Here is an 18,554-nt window from a genome sequence, read left to right as displayed (position 1 = left end):
ATTTAGTCGAGCATCATCAGACCAGCGATCTCGGCTAACACTTTTGAGATCAAGTCGAGCATAATTCAGATGATACAGAACTCAGTTCAGTTTGGGGGTTCTCCTACAGAAAACCCCAACATGCACATCAGGGATTTCATCGAGATCTGCGACACTTTCAAGTTCAATGGGGTGACTGAAGATGCTATCAAGCTGCGACTCTTCCCATTCTCTCTGAGGGATAAAGCAAAGTGCTGGTTACATTCTCTACCATCAGAGTCTATCACCAAATGGGAGGATCTTGCTCAAAAGTTTTTCACTATATTTTTTCATATGGCGAAGACTGCTGTAATCAGGAATGCTCTTACTCAGTTTGCACAGCAAACTGGAGAATCTCTGTATGAGGCTTGAGATCGATATAAGGAGATGCTAAGAAAGTCCCCGCACCATGGCATGCCTGATTGGATGATTATAAACAATTTCTATAATGGTTTGGACGCTCAGTCTTGACCTATGCTCGATGAAGCGTCTGGTGGAGCCTTATGGGCTAAAAGCTATAATGAAGCTTATGAGTTGATTGAGCTCATGGCAGCTAATGAATACTAGAATCCTACGGAAAGAATTTTGCAAGGCAAGGTAGCCAAAATTCTAGAAGTGGATACAGCTACTGCTATAGCTGCTAAACTTCATGCTTTGACGATGAAAGTGGACTCTTTGGCTAATTATGGAGTTAATCAAATCACTAGTGTTTGTGAACTTTGTGCGGGGGCACATGAAACTGAGCAGTGTGCTATTTCTAACAAATCGGCTCAATTTTTGAGCAACTTTCAGAGATCACAGCAGCAAGCTCCAGACACTTATCATCCCAATAACCAAAATCATCCCAACTTCAGCTGGAGCAACAATCAGAATGCGGTGCAACAACCTTATCAGCCATACACAGCAAAGTAGTATAACCCTCCTGGTTTTTAACATCCGCAATATGCCCCTAGGCAACAACTTCAACTTAAGCAGCTACCGCAAGATAATGAAAAATCTGAATTGGAGGAGTTGAGGCTCATGTGCAAGAGTCAAGCTGTGTCTATCAAGACCTTGGTGAATCAGATTGGGTAGATTACTAATGCATTAATGATTCGTCAACCTGGAACGCTTCCAAGCGATACTGAAGATCCAGGCAAGAAGGAAGCTAAAGGGCATGTTAAGGCAATTACATTGAGGTCCGGTAAGGTTGCAAATCTTGAAAAAGCTAAAACTCCAGAATCTGAAGTTGAGGCTAAAGAAGAAGAAGTGTAGAAGGAAGCAGAAGTGGAACCAATGAAGACTACTATTGAGCACACTCCTCCTGAGGGTAATACAGGGGTGAAACAAATCTATCATCCACCTCCTTTTCCTAATAGGCTGCAGAAGAAAAAGCTGGATAAGCAGTTTGAGAAGTTTCTGGAGGTGTTCAAGAAACTTCACATCAACATACCTTTTGCCGAAGCTCTTGAACAAATGCCTAGTTATGTGAAGTTTATGAAATGTATTCTCTCTCATAAGGTGAAACTTGATGACTTAGAGACCATTGCTCTCATGATGGAATGCAGTGCTGTGCTGCAACAGAAGTTACCTCCGAAGCTTATAGATCCTGGAAGCTTCACTATTCAATGCACCATTAGAAAGGTGTCATTTGAAAATGCTTATGTGACTTGGGAGCTAGCATCAATCTGATGCCTTTGTCAATCTTCAAGAAGTTGGACTTGTCGGATACAAAGCCTACTTATATGACTTTGCAGTTGGTCGATCGTTCTATTACTTATCCACGAGGCATTGTTGAGGATATTTTGGTCAAAGTGGATAAACTCATCTTTCCATCTGATTTTGTAATTCTTGATTTCGAGGAGGATAAGAAGATTCCCATAATCTGGGGAAAACCCTTCTTGGCGACTGGCCAAACCTTGATTGATATGCAGAAAGGTGAGCTCACCATGCGAGTATTGGATCAGAATGTAACTTTTAATATGTTCAATGCGATGAAGTTCCCTACGGAAAATGAGGAGTGCTTAAAGGTGGAGTTGGTTGATTCTGTGGTTACTTCAAAACTTGATCAATTGCTAAGGTCTGATGCCTTAGAAAAGGCCTTGTTGGGGAATTTCGACAGTGATGATGATGAAGAGAATGAGCAGTTACAATTTTTGAATGCTTCTCCTCGGAAGAGGAAGATGGATATGCCTTTTGAATATCTTGGAATGGAGGACCTGGACAAATATCCTAAGCGCCTCAAGCCATCTATTGAGGAAGCTCCTACTCTTGAGCTTAAGCCTTTACCTGAACATTTGAGGTATGCAGTTTTAGGCGATGCATCTACTTTGCCTGTTATTATTGCATCTGACCTTTCAGGTAGTGATGAGGAAAAACTTTTTGAGAATTCTGAGAGAATTCAAATCGGCAATTAGATGGACAATAACAGATATCAAGGGAATCAGCCCTTCTTATTATATGCATAAAATTCTGCTAGAGGAAGGTAGCAAGCCTACTGTTGAGCAACAAAAAAGACTAAATCCTATCATGAAGGAATTCGTGAAGAAGGAAATTCTTAAGTGGCTGGATGCAGGGATCATCTATCCCATTTCTGACAGTTCTTGGGTGAGTCCAGTTCAGTGTGTCCCAAAGAAAGGAGGTATCACAGTCGTTGTTAATGAGAAGAATGAGCTCATTCTTACTCGAACATTCACGGGGTGGAGAGTTTGCATAGATTATAGGAAGTTGAACAAGGCCATGAGAAAAGATCACTTCCCTCTGCCATTTATTGATTAGATGCTTCACAGATTGGTTGGGCATGAGTACTACTGTCTTCTAGATGGCTATTCTGGAAATAATCAAATTTGCATTGCTCCAGAAGATCAGCAGAAGACTACTTTCACTTGTCCATTTGATACTTTCGCCTTTAGAAGAATTTCTTTTGGTTTATGTGGAGCACCGAGCACATTTCAGAGATGCATGATGGCTATCTTCTCTGACATGATTGGTCAGAATGTGGAGGTTTTCATGGATGATTTCTCTGTGTTTGGTGATTCATTTGATGAGTGCTTGCAGAATCTAGGCGACGTTCTCAAGAGGTGTGTTAAGACCAATCTTGTTCTCAATTGGGAGAAATGTCATTTTATGGTGCGACAGGGCATTATTCTTGGGTGTAAGGTCTCTAGTAAGGGTCTTGAGGTGGACAAAGCCAAAGTGGGGGTCATCGAACATCTTCCTCCACCAAATTCTGTTAAGGGAGTTCGCAGTTTTCTTGGTCATGCGGGCTTCTACAGGCGGTTCATCAAGGATTTCTCAAAAATTTCTAAACCTTTGTGCAATCTTCTGGAGAAGGATGTCACGTTCAAGTTTGATGATGAGTGATTGGCTACTTTTGATTTCTTAAAGAAGATTTTAATCACGGCACCTGTCATAACTGCACCTGATTGGAGTGAACGTTTTGAGATGATGTGCGATGCAAGTGACTATACAGTTGAAGCAGTTCTTGGGCAGAGAAAGAACAAAATATTTCATGTGGTCTACTATGCTAGTAAGACCCTAAATGATTCTCAACTGAATTATACTACTACGAAGAAAGAACTTTTGTCTATTGTCTATGGTTTTGAGAAATTTCGATCTTATCTGTTTGGGACGAAGGTGACAGTTTTCACTAATCATGCGGTAATTCGATATCTCATCTCGAAGAAAAACTCGAAGCCTAGATTGATCAGATGGGTTCTTTTGCTTCAGGAATTTGAGTTAGAGATCAAGGAGAAAAAAGGTACTGAGAATCAAGTCGCTGATCATTTCTCTCGTTTAGAGGATCCAAGTGCAACTTCACTGGATAAAACATCAATAAATGAGTCTTTTCCTGATGAGCAGCTGTTTGGAGTTTAAGAGGAAGAACCGTGGTTTGCAGACATTGTGAACTACCATGTGAGTAATATCATGCCTCCCGACTTGTCGTACGCTCAAAGGAAGAAGTTTCTGCATGAAGTGAAGTGGTATATGTGGGATGAGTCATTTCTTTTTCGATAAGGAGCTAACCAAATCATCAGGAGATGTATTCCTTACAGCGAAATGGGAGGGATCTTGCGAGATTGCCACTCAACGGCTTACGGAGGACATTATGGTGGAGAAAAGACAGCAGCAATTCTGGTACTTTTTGATTGAAGATGTATTTGGTTTCTCCTTGTAGGATTCAGCATATTCTTCAAGCATGTTTCTTTTGGCCAACTTTGTTTAAAGATGCTCATCAGTTCATTTTGAAATGTGATCGATGTCAACGTGTGGGTAATATGTCCAAGAGGGATGAGATGCCTCTTAATGTGCTTCTCGAGGTTGAAGTCTTAGATGTTTGGGGAATAGACTTCATGAGGCCATTTGTCTCATCTTGTAACAATCAGTATATCTTGTTGGCGGTCGATTATGTGTCGAAATGGGTGGAAGTCAAGGAGTTTCCAACAACCGATGTGAAGGTAGTGCTTAATTTTCTTCATAAATAGATATTCATAAGATTTGGAACTCCGAGAGCCATAATCAGATATGAGGAGTTGCATTTTTGCAATCGCAAGTTCACTGCTATGATATAAAGGTATAATATGAATCATCGCATTGCTACGGCTTATCATCCTCAGATGAATGGTCAAGCTGAGGTATCTAACAGAGAGATCAAGCACATTTTAGAGAAAGTTGTGTGTCCATCAAGGAAAGATTGGTCTTTGAAGTTTGATGAAGCTGAATGAGCGTATAGAACAGGATACAAGACTCCATTGGGAATGTCTCTGTTTTAGTTGGTTTATGATAAGGGGTGTCATTTGCCGGTGGAGCTCGAGCATATAGCGTATTGGGCTTTGAAGAAGTTGAATCTTGATTTGGATGTAGATGGAAAGAAGAGGATGCTTCAATTGAATGAACTCGACGAGTTTCGACTTCAAGCATATGAAAACAACAAAATGTATAAGGAGAAAGTCAAGAGGTGGCACGATAGAGGTCTTGTAATATCTGGGATATTCCGTGTAATTATTTTTTTATCAATAAATGATTTTTATGTGATTATTATGTGATTTTTGGTGAATTATCTGATGATAGGTGTGGATATGTGGATGCTTATATGTGGTAAAGTATAAGTATGTTAATTTTATTATGACCAGAATAAAATATAGATAATTACAGTATTTTTCTGGTAATTTTTGGACTATTATATGTTTTTATATTGATTTATGAATTTATTAATTATTTTCTGAATAATTATAAAATTATTTTATAAAGCTGGGAATCGTCCAACTTCAACCGTTAATACGTTTTTACAACCCGAAACTCTTCCAAAAACTCCTTCCTAAACTAACCTGGTAATTTCGGATATATTCCGTGTTTTGACTTTTTCAATCTGGATTACGGTTTGACACGTGGGCGGCTCGGCGCAAGATTTTCGATACAATAATCATTTCGGTGAATCAACGAAACCCGTATTCTCGAAAGAGGGGATACTATTACAATATTCTCGTATAAAGTGTTTTATAAAAAGCCCGGTTTGGATAATTATCCAATACTGGTACAAAATCGGATTGTTTTTGCAGTTACTTAGCGGCTAATCAACTAATTTATAGATCCAAAATGATCCAACACGAACCAATAATTCCATAAATATAAATAGCCCTTTTCTTATTTTATTTTATTCGTAAAATCATAACCGATCAATAAACATATAGGAATTACAGAGAAAAACCCTGAAAACGTTGCGTTCTTCATAATCAAACCCACGAACGAAGGCGTTATCAAACTCCGATTCGGGCGTGCAATATATCAAAACGAAGCTCTCGAAAATACCTTTCTGAATCAACCTTCCATTTTTGTGCAGGAATCAAGGTATTTTTCTTATTTAATTTTTTATTTCCAATTATTTAAAGATTAAAATATAAATTTTTGTTCTTGATGTTGTTTGTGTGATTTGATGCTAGAATCATGTAGATCTTTTCTTCCTGGTCATTTTCGTATATTATATGACTAATTTGGAGTTCAATAACATGTAGAAATTGATGTTTGATTCTGGAAAATTAAAATTAGGGTTTATGTTCTTGAACATTCTTAATTCGAATTGGGGTTATACTGATTTTGGGTGAAATATGATATCACCGGTGAGTTCAGTAGGCTTCCAAGAGTTGATTCATACTTTTCAGTCGATTAGGGGAGTTCAATTTTGTGTAGACCGGAAATGGGAAGACTCGCCGGCGACGACGAGCTTCTTCAAGCTTTTCCGGCTAGTTCGGTGAATGTTTACCGAATTTGATGGTTTAAATAAGCTTCTGGTAGAGTCCTCTCGAGTTCTGGAGATTATGGTGACTGTTTGAAGTCGATTGATCAATTTTCGGCGAGACAAGGGGTCGCCGACGATAAATTTCAGTTAGACCCCCTGGTTTTCGAAGATGGTGACTTTAAGTCACCGAAGTTTCAAAAATTTTCAAAAATTAGATTTACGTTTTAAACTTTCAAAAATTAGATTTACGTTTTAAAACTTTCAAAAATCAGATTCTTGTTTTATTATTTTCAGAAATTGTATTTTCTTTATATATTATTTTCAGAAATTAATTTTTATTCCAAAATTTTCTTATTTAATTTTTGAAAATTAATTTTTATTATAAAATAAATCTTAATTAATTAGTTAATTAATTTTAGTTGATAATTAATTATTTAATTAATCAATTAATTTAAATATTAATTGATTTAATTAGTTATTAATTAATTTTTAATTGATTATTTAATTAGATTTAATTATTTATTTTGATTTAAAAATTCTGAAAAATACTTTCGAGCTTTAAAATATTACTTTAAAATTATTTTCAAAGCCCGATAATTATTATAAAATTATTTTAAAGTCAGATGCGGGTGTTCGAACCCTGTTATTTAATTATAAAATGATTCGGAGTCCCGTTTTAATTCCGAAAAATGTTCAAAAATTCGTAATAAACACCTGGAAAATCATTTTGACCCCGAATCTTTTTTGAAAAATTATTTTGATCGAATATCTTGCGTGCTATTTGCTACGTGCTATCTGATTGATGTGTTATATGTCTATGTGGTTATTGTTTGACTGTTTTAGTCATAACTTTCAATCATAAATTGGATTTGGGTGAAACGAAGAGCAGATAAAATCTTATGATATCTGTGTGATGATTAGAATAATATGAGTTTGAATATTGATAGATACTTGTGATGCCTAGCAGAGTAAATGAGGCATAGAAAAGAAAGCCAGTGATTAGTAAATAGAACTGAAGCGTAGAAAGAGAAAGAGATTATTTGATAAATAAAAGCAAGGCATAGAAAGAGAAGGAAATTGGTTGATGAGTAAAACTGTTAGACGAGTACAAGTAAAGTGAAAATCATCTGTGATAAGGCAAGTACTTCTGAATCTTTCTTCAAGATATATTGCAAATATTTTTAAATTTTCTCACAACATGTTTCTATTATTCAAAATAACTCTTATATTATATTGCAAGCGCTTTAAACTATTCAACCTTGAACCCTGATTCTTATTGATCTTGAGCCGTAAGCCTTATTCTTCATAAAACATTGATTATTGAATTCTCAGATACGAGCCAAACACATACGATACTACTCCACAAATACATATCTACCACATACTGATTTCTGATATTGAATTGCTTGACATACCAACCCTTATTCCTTGTTTAATAGAAGACCAGTCCTTGTAACCCTTGAACCCTTGGTCTTCTACTTTCTGATTCTTTCCTTGATTGAAAGCCAATCTTTTTGAATTACTTGTTATACCTTCATGGTATTGTGAATCACCCTATGCTTCAAGATAAATGTTGTTTATGATTCAGCTTATTGAATTACATTGGTTATCATATTGAATTATTTTAGAATTGGATGGTTTTATAAATGTAGACCAGATTCATGGTCATAATAGGCCAATGCGTGCCTTGGATCTAGTATATAGAGCAAAGCTGGGAGCTTTGCTCGGGGTTAGTGCGTGACTGATCAACAGCCTAACCTTGGTTTTTAAAATGAAAAGTGAATATCCAATTCTAATCATTGCTTATTTAGAAACTTAATTCGTCTGAATCATTTCAATTGATTATTGTTTAACCTCAGTTATTGCTATTATGACTTGCTGAGCTAGTTAGCTCACTCTTGCAAACTTTTTTATGTTTTCAATAGTTGAAAAGGAAATTGTTGGTAACGAGGATTCCCATTCCAGTGTGCGAGCTAGGATTCCAGGTTAAGTTGGATCGAGCTAGCAGGAGCTTTATATTGTAGATGAGTTATGCAAGATTGTAAGCACGATATTATTATCAGTTATAAGTTGAACTAGTTGGGTTTTGGTGTGATGTAATACAAGTTAAGGTGGTGCCTTGTTTTTATACTTTAAATATGGTGTGTGTGTGTGTGTATTGTGAACCCCAAACTTTTGACCCGAGTTTGAAGGGCGTTACAGGTTTGGTATCAGAACCACAGGTTATAAGTCACTGAAACAAGCCTAGATTGTAGGGAATGAATAGAGGGTTAGGATTAGGATTAAGAAATAGAAAAATAGGACATCGAGAGGTTGAGTGCGACTGTATAATAGGTTTTGGTACAATTCGTGATGAGATTCGAGATTCTTATCTGGCCACGCGATTTTCAGATAACAGCGATGACAGATTCTTTTATTACGGTATCGTCTGATCATTCGGAGCATTCAGTCGGAGGACCATCATCTGATTCATGCCATGCTCATCCACCGGTGTTAGCCATGTCACATCTTGTTGCGGCGATTGCACCTTTTCAAGTTACTATCCCATCCCCTGATGCGAGACTACCTATTCGAGAATCCCCCACATGCTAATTCTAGTTCTACCAGATATTCAACTATGGGTGCATCTTTTTTGTCTACTCTATATCTTGTTCTATAACATCCGTTTAGAACTCGTCTTATGATGTAACAACACCTATGAGGATAGATTCGAGAGCTACAATATATGGTGAGTACACGAGGTATTAGGAAATCTAAGAAAGAACCTAGAGTGAGGATACGTGTGTTCCGGAAGATAGCCGCTACCAGGTTATATGGAACTACTAGTAAGTATGCCACCCATGATTATCTTGTAAAGTGAGCTAGATTGATTTTAAAGGAATTAAGTAGATTGGATATCGAGAGTTTTCTTGGAATTGGGGATGATGTTATGATCAATCATGATACGTATAGTAGTAAATATGATGTGATATTAGTCGACCATATTTTATAAAATGGATTTAATGTTTACTGGATAGATATGTTATACTTAGTAATCGTAAGAAATGATGATGCGAGTGTTACTAATATGGAAGATTTCTTGTGCCCAATTTCCATGTTTCTTGTTCAGTGAGTAGAGAACCAAGTTCTAATTTAATATTTTCTTAGCACTATTATACTATATATTTGCATACTATAATGTGTATTTTATATTTTCTATGTTAATTACTATACGAGCAATATTAACTTTGTGACTTGGTGTTCAACTTGGTCTTCAAATCAAACTGTGTACTTATATTTGTGCACACTAAATTAGAGAGTAATAATTTTAATGTTTATTATTTTGTAAATAGTTTTCATCCACTATATTGTAAATCTGTTTGCTAATTTCTTCTGGTCCAATACAGAACCGAGGATCCCTATAATTGCAGGTCTCATGTGTAGACCATTTTTAATTTATTCACGTGAATAGTTTTAATAGAATTTATATCTTGGCTAAATTGTTTACGAATATGCTTTTATGTCAAGATTTCCATTATAATATTTAATTATTAATTTATTTAAGTTAAGGTCATAATGTCCTTGTATATTTTGCAAATATGTATTTATTAATATTTATAGTCTTTGTATTGGTCATGTAATTGCCAGGTTGCTTTATTATATAAAATATTTATTAAATATAGGTTACCATGTACATGCCTGACTCATTCATATTAGTTCAATATCTTGGGGTAATAAATTTATTTGGATGTTAAGTTATAATAATAAAATATGATGCTAGTGTCGTGGTATGTCAGATGGCTATCATATGTCATATAATAATTAAGAATGAGTTACTAATTTAATTTGATGAATGAATAAATGTGTTATTAAATTTTGAATAACATAACAATGAACCTACGATAACAATAAATTATATTTTATATTTAGATCAGGGTCGGGAAATTTAGCGGATCATTTGCGGATTTTGGATTTTATTAGTATTAGAGGCTGGGACTTGCGAGGTACGGATTTTGTCCCCTTTTTATTCAGCATTACTCTCCTTGCTCGTTACATTTGTTTGATTCGTTCCGTTCTACTTTCCGTTTATTCCGTTAATATTTATTTTGACCGTTTCAACTTCGAAAATTGTTTTAGAAATGATTTGGAAAATTTTAAATATCTGTTTATGCGGTTTTCAAAAATTATTTATGACACCCTCTAATTTGGACATCTGAATTACTTGTATCAGGTGATTTTAAACTTTGTGAGAACATTTTATTTTGAACCCTTAGAGTGATTTAGGGTATACCGAGTTAATCAGCTGTAGGGGTACTACAACCATGTCATTGCGGTACCAGTGTCATGACACTTCTGTGACAGTGTGATTGGTCACGGCGTATCCTTCTGTTAGCTCTTTGGAGGAGCTTTTGCGCATTTGATATTTGTTCAGGATATGTGGGTGCACCCAGAGTTTGATTTGTGATTTGTGATTTGTGATTTGATTTATGGTGGCGTCGTATATGCCGTACACGTTATCCATTCTGTTACACGCATTAGGTACCCTATGATGTGTGTATTTGTATCTGTTCTGATATCGGTATGAAATATCATAACCCCTTGTTACTTCAGCCTTACTTATTTTTAAAATTGTTATTTTTATTATGAATTGCAGATTATATATTTCTGATTTCTAGAATTGTGTTCCAAATCCATACTGGGCATTTGGCTCATGCCGTATTCTTTTTCCGACAGGTGCTTAGGGGGATCTTAGATTGTGTGATGGAGAGCTACCCCATTTCATTGATTAGAATTTTACACTTTTTCATTATCTAGACTTAGTTATTTAAATAGAGATTTCTTCATTTATATTATTGGTTTAGACAGTTTGGAGATTTAATATTATTTTGGATATTTTAGACCGCTTAATTATTGTTTAGAAATATGTTAGTGCTCTGTTTGTAGGTTTATAGATTTTTAAGTAATATCTCCTTTTATTATTAAAATGGGGTGTTACAGAGATGGTATCAGAGCTTAGGTTCTTGTAGAAAACCTACTTAGGTTGACCTGTGAGTTTGGGTAGAAGATAGGATGGGTGTTTTATTTAATTTTGTTTCTTTCTACTCTTTATCATTTCATTCTGCTTCATCATTTTGAAATCTGTTTGTAACTGATTGATCATATTTATTCTCGTAATCTTTATTTGTTCTCTATCTTATATTGTAGATGCCTCATAGACGTGATCATTTTCATGTTGACCCCGCTCAGCTTACTGAGATGATAGGGAAAGCAGTGGTTCAGGCTGTATAGTAGGCATTGGAAAACCAAGGAAATCAGAATGGCGAGGGAAATCAGAATGGAGAAGGAAATCAGAATAAAGAGGGAAATCAAAATGGACAAGGAAATCAGAATTGCAATGGGAATCAGAATCAGAATGGTCAGGGCCATCAGTTGGAGCCGTTTGTGTGGTTAGAGAGGTTTGTGAAACAGAAACTAGACTCTTTTAGTGCAGCACCGACTCCCATTGATGCTGAAAATTGGATTGTTCATCTCGAGAAGATTTTTGATGCATTGGGTTGTAATGAGATTCAGAAGGTCAGGTTAGATGTGTATAAGTTGGAGGGGGATGCTCAGAGGTGGTGGAGAGGAGTGAAAGCTACTAAAGGGGAACAGTATGCAGAGGCTTTAGAATGGCAGGGATTCAAGGAGGTATTCTAGGAGCAGTACTTCTCTAATGCTGATAGGGAGGATTATTTGAGGGAGTTTAATTCTATTGTGCAGCACCATATTGAGAGCATTACTGATTATATGGTGAGGTTTATAAGGTCGGCTGGATTTGCTGGGACAGTTACAGGGACTGCTGCACAGCAGGCATATAAATTTAAATAGGGTTTGAAGTCTTATCTAAGGGGTTCCATAATTTCTTTTAAATTTGATAATGTGGCAGAGGTGGCTGATGCAGCAAAGGATGTTGAGAAGGAGCGCATAGATTTCAGGACTTTCAGGTCTAACAGTGGTAATAAGAGGGCTAGGGATGATTATGGTTTTGTACAGGGTAGACAGTTGTATGGAGGTCAGAGTGGTCAGCAGGGACAGTGGCGCGTACAGAATCAGAATAGGGATGGTCAGTCATTCCATTGCCGGAATCAGTATGTTGGTCGGAATCAGAATCAGCAGTTTCAGCGACAGAAGCAGCCTAGGCGGTGGCAGAATCATCAACAGGGGCAGAGCCGTTACTCAGTGTATGGGGGAAACCCCAATATGATTCCAGTGGCTCCTTGTGCTATATGTGGTGGACATCATCCAGGTAGAGCTTGTTACAGACAGACTGGGGCTTGTTTCTTCTGTGGTAGCATATCCCATAGGGCGCAAGATTGTACAGTGTCTCGCAACACTGGTGGAGGAGGAGCTGGTGGTGGTAGTGGCAGTGGAAGTCAGCAGAATCCTACAGCCAGAGTGTTTGCATTAACTGCAAATCAATTAGGAGCTGATTCAGGTACCGTTTTAGGAATACTTCTTGTTGGTAGATGTGATGCTTATGTGTTATTTGATACTGGTTCGACCCATTCTGTTATGTCTTTATCATTTGTAAGTCACCTTGGCGTTGCACCTTCATTATTATATCCTCATATGTCTATTGCTACCCCGATGGGGAATTTTGTTATTATATCTGATATATATCCAGAGTGTCCGATAGTTGTTGGAGATAGAATTTATAAGGTTAACTTGCTTCCAATGGAGATGCATGACTTTGACATTATCTTGGGCATGGATTGGTTGAGTGAACATCGTGCCATAATTAATTGTTAAGGAAAAAGGGTGATCTTTAGGGATGCAGATAAACCAAAATTTATATACCAAGGGTCTCAGCCGAAGGGGGAGGTTTAATTAATTTCTGCTCTAAAGGCGAGTAAATTGTTGTCTAAGGGTTGTGATGGCTACCTTGCTTTCATGAATGATACATCGAATGATGAACCTCGTATCGAGGATTATCTAGTTGTCAGGGAGTATGAAGATGTGTTCCCCGATGAGCTACCAGGTTTGCCACAACACAGGGAGGTGGAGTTTACTATTGAACTTGTTCCGGGTGCTGAGCCTATTTCTAAGGCGCCTTACCGGATGGCGCCACTTGAGTTACAAGAATTGAAGGAGCAGTTGCAGGTGTTATTGGATAGAGGATTTATCAGGCCAAGTGTGTCTCCGTAGGGAGCTCCTGTATAGTTTGTGAAGAAGAAGGATGGTTCCATGAGATTGTGCACTGACTATAGGGAGTTGAATAAGGTGACTGTCAGAAACATTTATCCTTTTCCACGCATTAATGAGTTGTTTGATCAGTTGGAAGGGGCGAAGTACTTTTCGAAGATAGATTTGAGATCTGGTTACCATCAGTTATGAGTTAGTGAGGAAGACATTCCGAAGACTGCATTTTGCACTCGTTATGGTCATTATGAGTTTCTCGTGATGTCCTTTGGGTTGACGAATGCACCAGCGGTATTTATGGATTTGATAAAAAGGGTCTTTCATAATTATCTGGATAAATTCGTGGTGGTCTTCATCGATGATATCTTGATATACTCTTTGAGCATAGAGGAGCATGAGGAGCATTTACGTACTGTACTTGAAATTTTAAGGGAGAAGAAGTTGTTTGCAAAATTTTCCAAGTATGAATTCTGGTTAGAGGAAGTGGCATTCTTGGGGCATATTATGTCTGGTAGGGGCATTGAGCTGGATCCTGCGAAAGTCGAGGCTATTACTAATTGGCCCAGACCTAGCAATGTGACGGAGGTAAGGAGTTTCTTGGGTTTGGCAGGTTACTACAGGCGTTTTGTGGAAGGTTTCTCTTCCATTGCTTTGCCATTGACTCAGCTAATGGGGAAGGGAATTAAGTTCGAGTGGAATGATGATCGTGAGAAGAGATTTCAAGAGTTGAAGAAGAGGTTGGTGTCAGCTCCAATACTTGTGTTGCCATCAGTGAGTGGAGGTTTTCAGGTTTATAGTGATGCTTCTAAGAGAGGATTAGGGTGTGTTCTTATGCAGCATGGGAAAGTGATTTCTGATGCCTCTAGGCAACTTAAACCTTAAGAGGTGAACTATCCTACCCATGACTTAGAGTTAGCGGCTGTGGTATTTGCTTTGAAGATCTGGAGACACTATCTTTATGGAGAGACTTGTGACATCTTTACTGATCACAAGAGTCTCAAATACATCTTTACTTAGAAAGAGCTTAATATGAGGCAGGGGAGGTGGCTTGAACTTCTTAAGGATTATGATGCAAATATTCAGTACCATCCAGGGAAGGTGAATGTAGTGGCAGACGCTCTTAGTAGGAAGAACTTGGGGAGTGTTGCATCTCTCATTACTCGGTCACACCTTATTTCAGATTTGGAGCGCTTGGGTATTGAGTTGTATGTTAGAGGATCAAATGGTAGCATTGCAAATTTGAAAGTGGAACCAAATCTTGTTTCAAAGGTTAAGGAAGCCCAGAAGAATGATACATGTTTGGAAACTATTAGATCTAAGGTGGAAGGTGGAAAGCAAACACATTTTCATGTTGATGATGAGGGTGTGATATGGTTGGGTGGAAAATTGTGCGTACTCGCAGACCCGACGATTCGTGAGAAGATTTTGAAGGAGGCTCATAGTTCTTCATTTTTTATTCATCCAGGTTCCACTAAGATGTATAGGGATTTGAAGAAGCACTTTTGGTGGAGTGGAATGAAGGGAGATATAGATGAATTTGTGGGGAAATATCTTACATGTCAACAAGTGAAGATAGACCATCAGAGGCCTAGTGGATTGTTGCAGTAGTTAGATATTCCAGTTTGGAAGTGGGAAAACATTACTATGGATTTTGTGACTCATTTGTTGAGGACCTTCAAGAAGAATGATGTCATATGGGTGGTGGTTGATAGACTTACTAAGTCCGCTCACTTCTTACCTATTAGAGAAACTACTCATGTTCATGAGTTGGTAGAGATTTTTCAGCGAGATATTTTTAGACTTCATGGTGTGCCCGTGTCGATAGATTCTGATAGGGATACGACATTTACATCGCGTTTTTGGAAGGGGTTCCAGCAAGCTTGAGGAACGAGGACTAATTTTAGTACAGCTTATCATCCACAGACTGATGGACAATCGGAGAGGACGATTTAGAAATTGGAGGATATGTTGAGGGCTTGTACTTTGGAGTGGACATGTGACTGGGATAAGTATTTCCATCATAATATTTAATTATTAATTTATTTAAGTTAAGGTCATAATATCCTTGTATATTTTGCAAATATGTATTTATTAATATTTATAGTCTTTGTATCGGTCATGTAATTTCCAGGTTGCTTTATTATATAAAAAATGATTAAATATAGGTTACCATGTACATGCCTAACTAATTCATATTAGTTCAATATCTTGGGGTAATAAATTTATTTGGATGTTAAGTTATATTAATAAAATATGATGCTAGTGTCGTGGTATGTCAGATGGCTATCATATGTCATATAATAATTAAGAATAAGTTACTAATTTAATTTGATGAATGAATAAATGTGTTATTAAATTATTTGAATAACATAACAAGGAACCTACACTAACAATAAATAATATTTTATATTTAGATCGGGGTCGGGAAATTTAGTGGATAATTTGCGGATTTTGGATTTTATTAGTATTAGAGTTTGGGACGTGCAAGGTACGGATTCTGTGCCCTTTTTATTCAGCGTTACTCTCCTTGCCTGTTACATTTGTTTGATTTATTCCATTCTACTTTCCGTTTGTTCTGTTAATATTTGTTTTGATCGTTCCAACTTCAAAAATTATTTTAAAAATGATTTGGAAAATTTTAAATATATGTTTATGCGGTTTTCAAAAATTATTTATGACACCCTCTACTTTGGACCTCTGAATTACTTGTATCAGGGGATTTTAAACTTTGGGAGAACATTTTATTTTGAACCCTTAGAGTAATTTAGGGTATACCGAGTTAACCAGCTGTAGGGGTACTACAACCATGTCATTGCGGCACCAGTGTCATAACACTTCCGTGACAGTGTGATTGGTTAAGGCGTATCGTTGTGTTAGCTCTTGGGAGGAGCTTTTGTGCATTTGATATTTGTTCAGGATAGGTGGGTGCACCCAGAGTTTGATTTGTGATTTTATTTATGGTGACGTCGTATATGCCGTACACATTATCCATTCTGTTGCACGCACTAGGTACCCTATGATGTGTGTATTTGTATATGTTCTGATCTCCGGTATGAAATATCATAACCCCTTGTTGCTTCAGCCTTACTTATTTTTAAAATTGTTGTTTTTATTATAAATTGCAGATTATATATTTTTGATCTCTTGAATTTTGTTCCAAATCCGTACTGGGCATTTGGCTCATGCCGTATTCTTTTTTGGGCAGGTGCTTAGGGGGATCTGGGATTGTGTGATGCAGAGCTACCCCATTTCATTGATTAGAATTTCATACTTTTTCATTATCTAGACTTAGTTATTTAAATAGAGATTTTTACATTTTTATTATTGGTTTAGACAGTTTGGAGATTTAATATTATTTTGGAGATTTTAGACCACTTAATTATTGTTTAGAAATATGTTAGTGCTCTGTTTGCAGGTTTGTGGATTTTTAAGTAATATCTCCTTTTATTATTAAAAGGGGGTGTTACAGTAAGGAAAGCATTAATAGCATCATTTTTGATAGATTATCCAAACCTTGTCTTTCTCTTTTATTAATCGGTAGTTTGTCCATTAAGTGGGTTAGTTGTTGCTTGAAAAAATGGTGGTACGTCATCAGATCCAGAAATTTATTGTAAATGATCAATATTGTTTGATGTGAAATTTGACAAGAGTATTCAGAATACGATGAATTATGTCGAACCAGAATAGTATATACCACTCCTAGATGAACGGGCATTAAGTAAGGAAGAACTAAAAGATAGGAATTTGGCTAAACAAAGATAACTCAAGGAATTCAAGCTACTCCGAGAATATGATACATGATATAGATGTCAAAGAAGACTTTCTGATAGTATGGCACAAAGAAAGAATAAACGTTATATGGGACTAAACGTCAAGGGAAAGCATTGTAGTCAGTTTCGTAAGAGAACTTCTTAGAACAAAAAAAAATAATAATATGGGTTAGAATATACCGGCGATGCCTCCAAACTAGTGTATTTCCTTCAAAGTTGTAAGAGATTTTCGCTCAGCAAATATACTCGATTATGATTCAAGGAAAATAAGATATGGTGATAAGTTTGTGCGTCAATCATATCCAGTCAAGTTTTTTTTCATTAATTCTTAATCCTGGTATAATTTCGAGAACGTCAGGAATCGAATACGCCATGGTCTCAGTATATCATTCGGAAATGGAAAAGAAGATTAAAGGAACGATTGAAGAGCCTCGAAAGCGATTGGAAGCGATTACAAACTAGGTTAATTGAACAAAGGAACATGTGGGAATGAGATTCAACAACCAGTAACTATTATAAATGTTTATGAGCACGAATTACTAGACATAGAAAGAAAAGAGAATTAATATGCATTATGCTGGTCCTTGTGGAACAGTAAAATAGGCAGGATAATTGTAAGTGAGTTGGCTTCACCACCACACATATAGCTGGTTCATAGGGTGTTTATATGTGTATATTCAGGAAAAGTAATTGAACTCCATTATATATAAAATGGAGACTTGAGATGAGTTATATGAGCAACTAATGGAATATGATGCCAGCGAGAGGTTGTTAAGTAATGAATGATGCTGTGAGTAAAATTTATGAAAAGTTGTACGGTAGAAGGATCAACCTGAGAAAATGGAAGTGAGATACTTGAATATATCATTATCTGATCCTTAGTGTGATTCTGAGGACAGAATCCGTTTAAGGGGGGAAGGATGTAATATCCGGGATATTGCGTGTACTTATTTTTAATATCAATAAATGATTTTTATGTGATTATTCTGTGATTTTTGGTGAATTATCTGATGATGGGTGTGGATATGTGGATGCTTATATGTGGTAAAGTATAAGTATGTTAATTTTATTATGATCAGAATAAAATATAGATAATTACGTTATTTTTCTGGTAATTTTTGGACTGTTATATGATTTTATATTGATTTATGAATTTATTAATTATATTCTGAATAATTACAAAATTATTTTATAAAGCCGGGAATCGTCCAAATTCAACCGTTTTTATGTTTTTAAATCCCGAAACTCTTCCGAAAACTCCTTCCTAACCTAATCTAGTAATTCTGGACATTTTCCGTGTTTTGACTTTTTCAATCTGGATTACGGTTTGATCCGTGCGCGGCCCGGCGCAAGATTTTCGATACGATAATAATTTCGGTGAATCAACGAAACCC

The 18,554-nt window shown here is 36.5% G+C and overlaps 1 non-coding gene across 1 annotated transcript; it reads right to left on the bottom strand.

The window, feature by feature from the left end:
* Positions 1-327: 327 nt before the first annotated feature.
* LOC141681727 (small nucleolar RNA R71) lies at positions 328-434 on the bottom strand. Its single transcript, XR_012559158.1, has one exon. It is a non-coding gene; the product is annotated as a small nucleolar RNA R71 (small nucleolar RNA).
* Positions 435-18,554: the final 18,120 nt, after the last annotated feature.

Source organism: Apium graveolens, chromosome 1, assembly GCF_009905375.1.
Source record: "Apium graveolens cultivar Ventura chromosome 1, ASM990537v1, whole genome shotgun sequence".
In the NCBI taxonomy this organism is placed as follows: Eukaryota; Viridiplantae; Streptophyta; class Magnoliopsida; order Apiales; family Apiaceae; genus Apium; species Apium graveolens.
The sequence above is the reverse complement of the archived record's forward strand: the minus strand, read 5'-3'. Positions and strand labels throughout refer to the sequence as shown.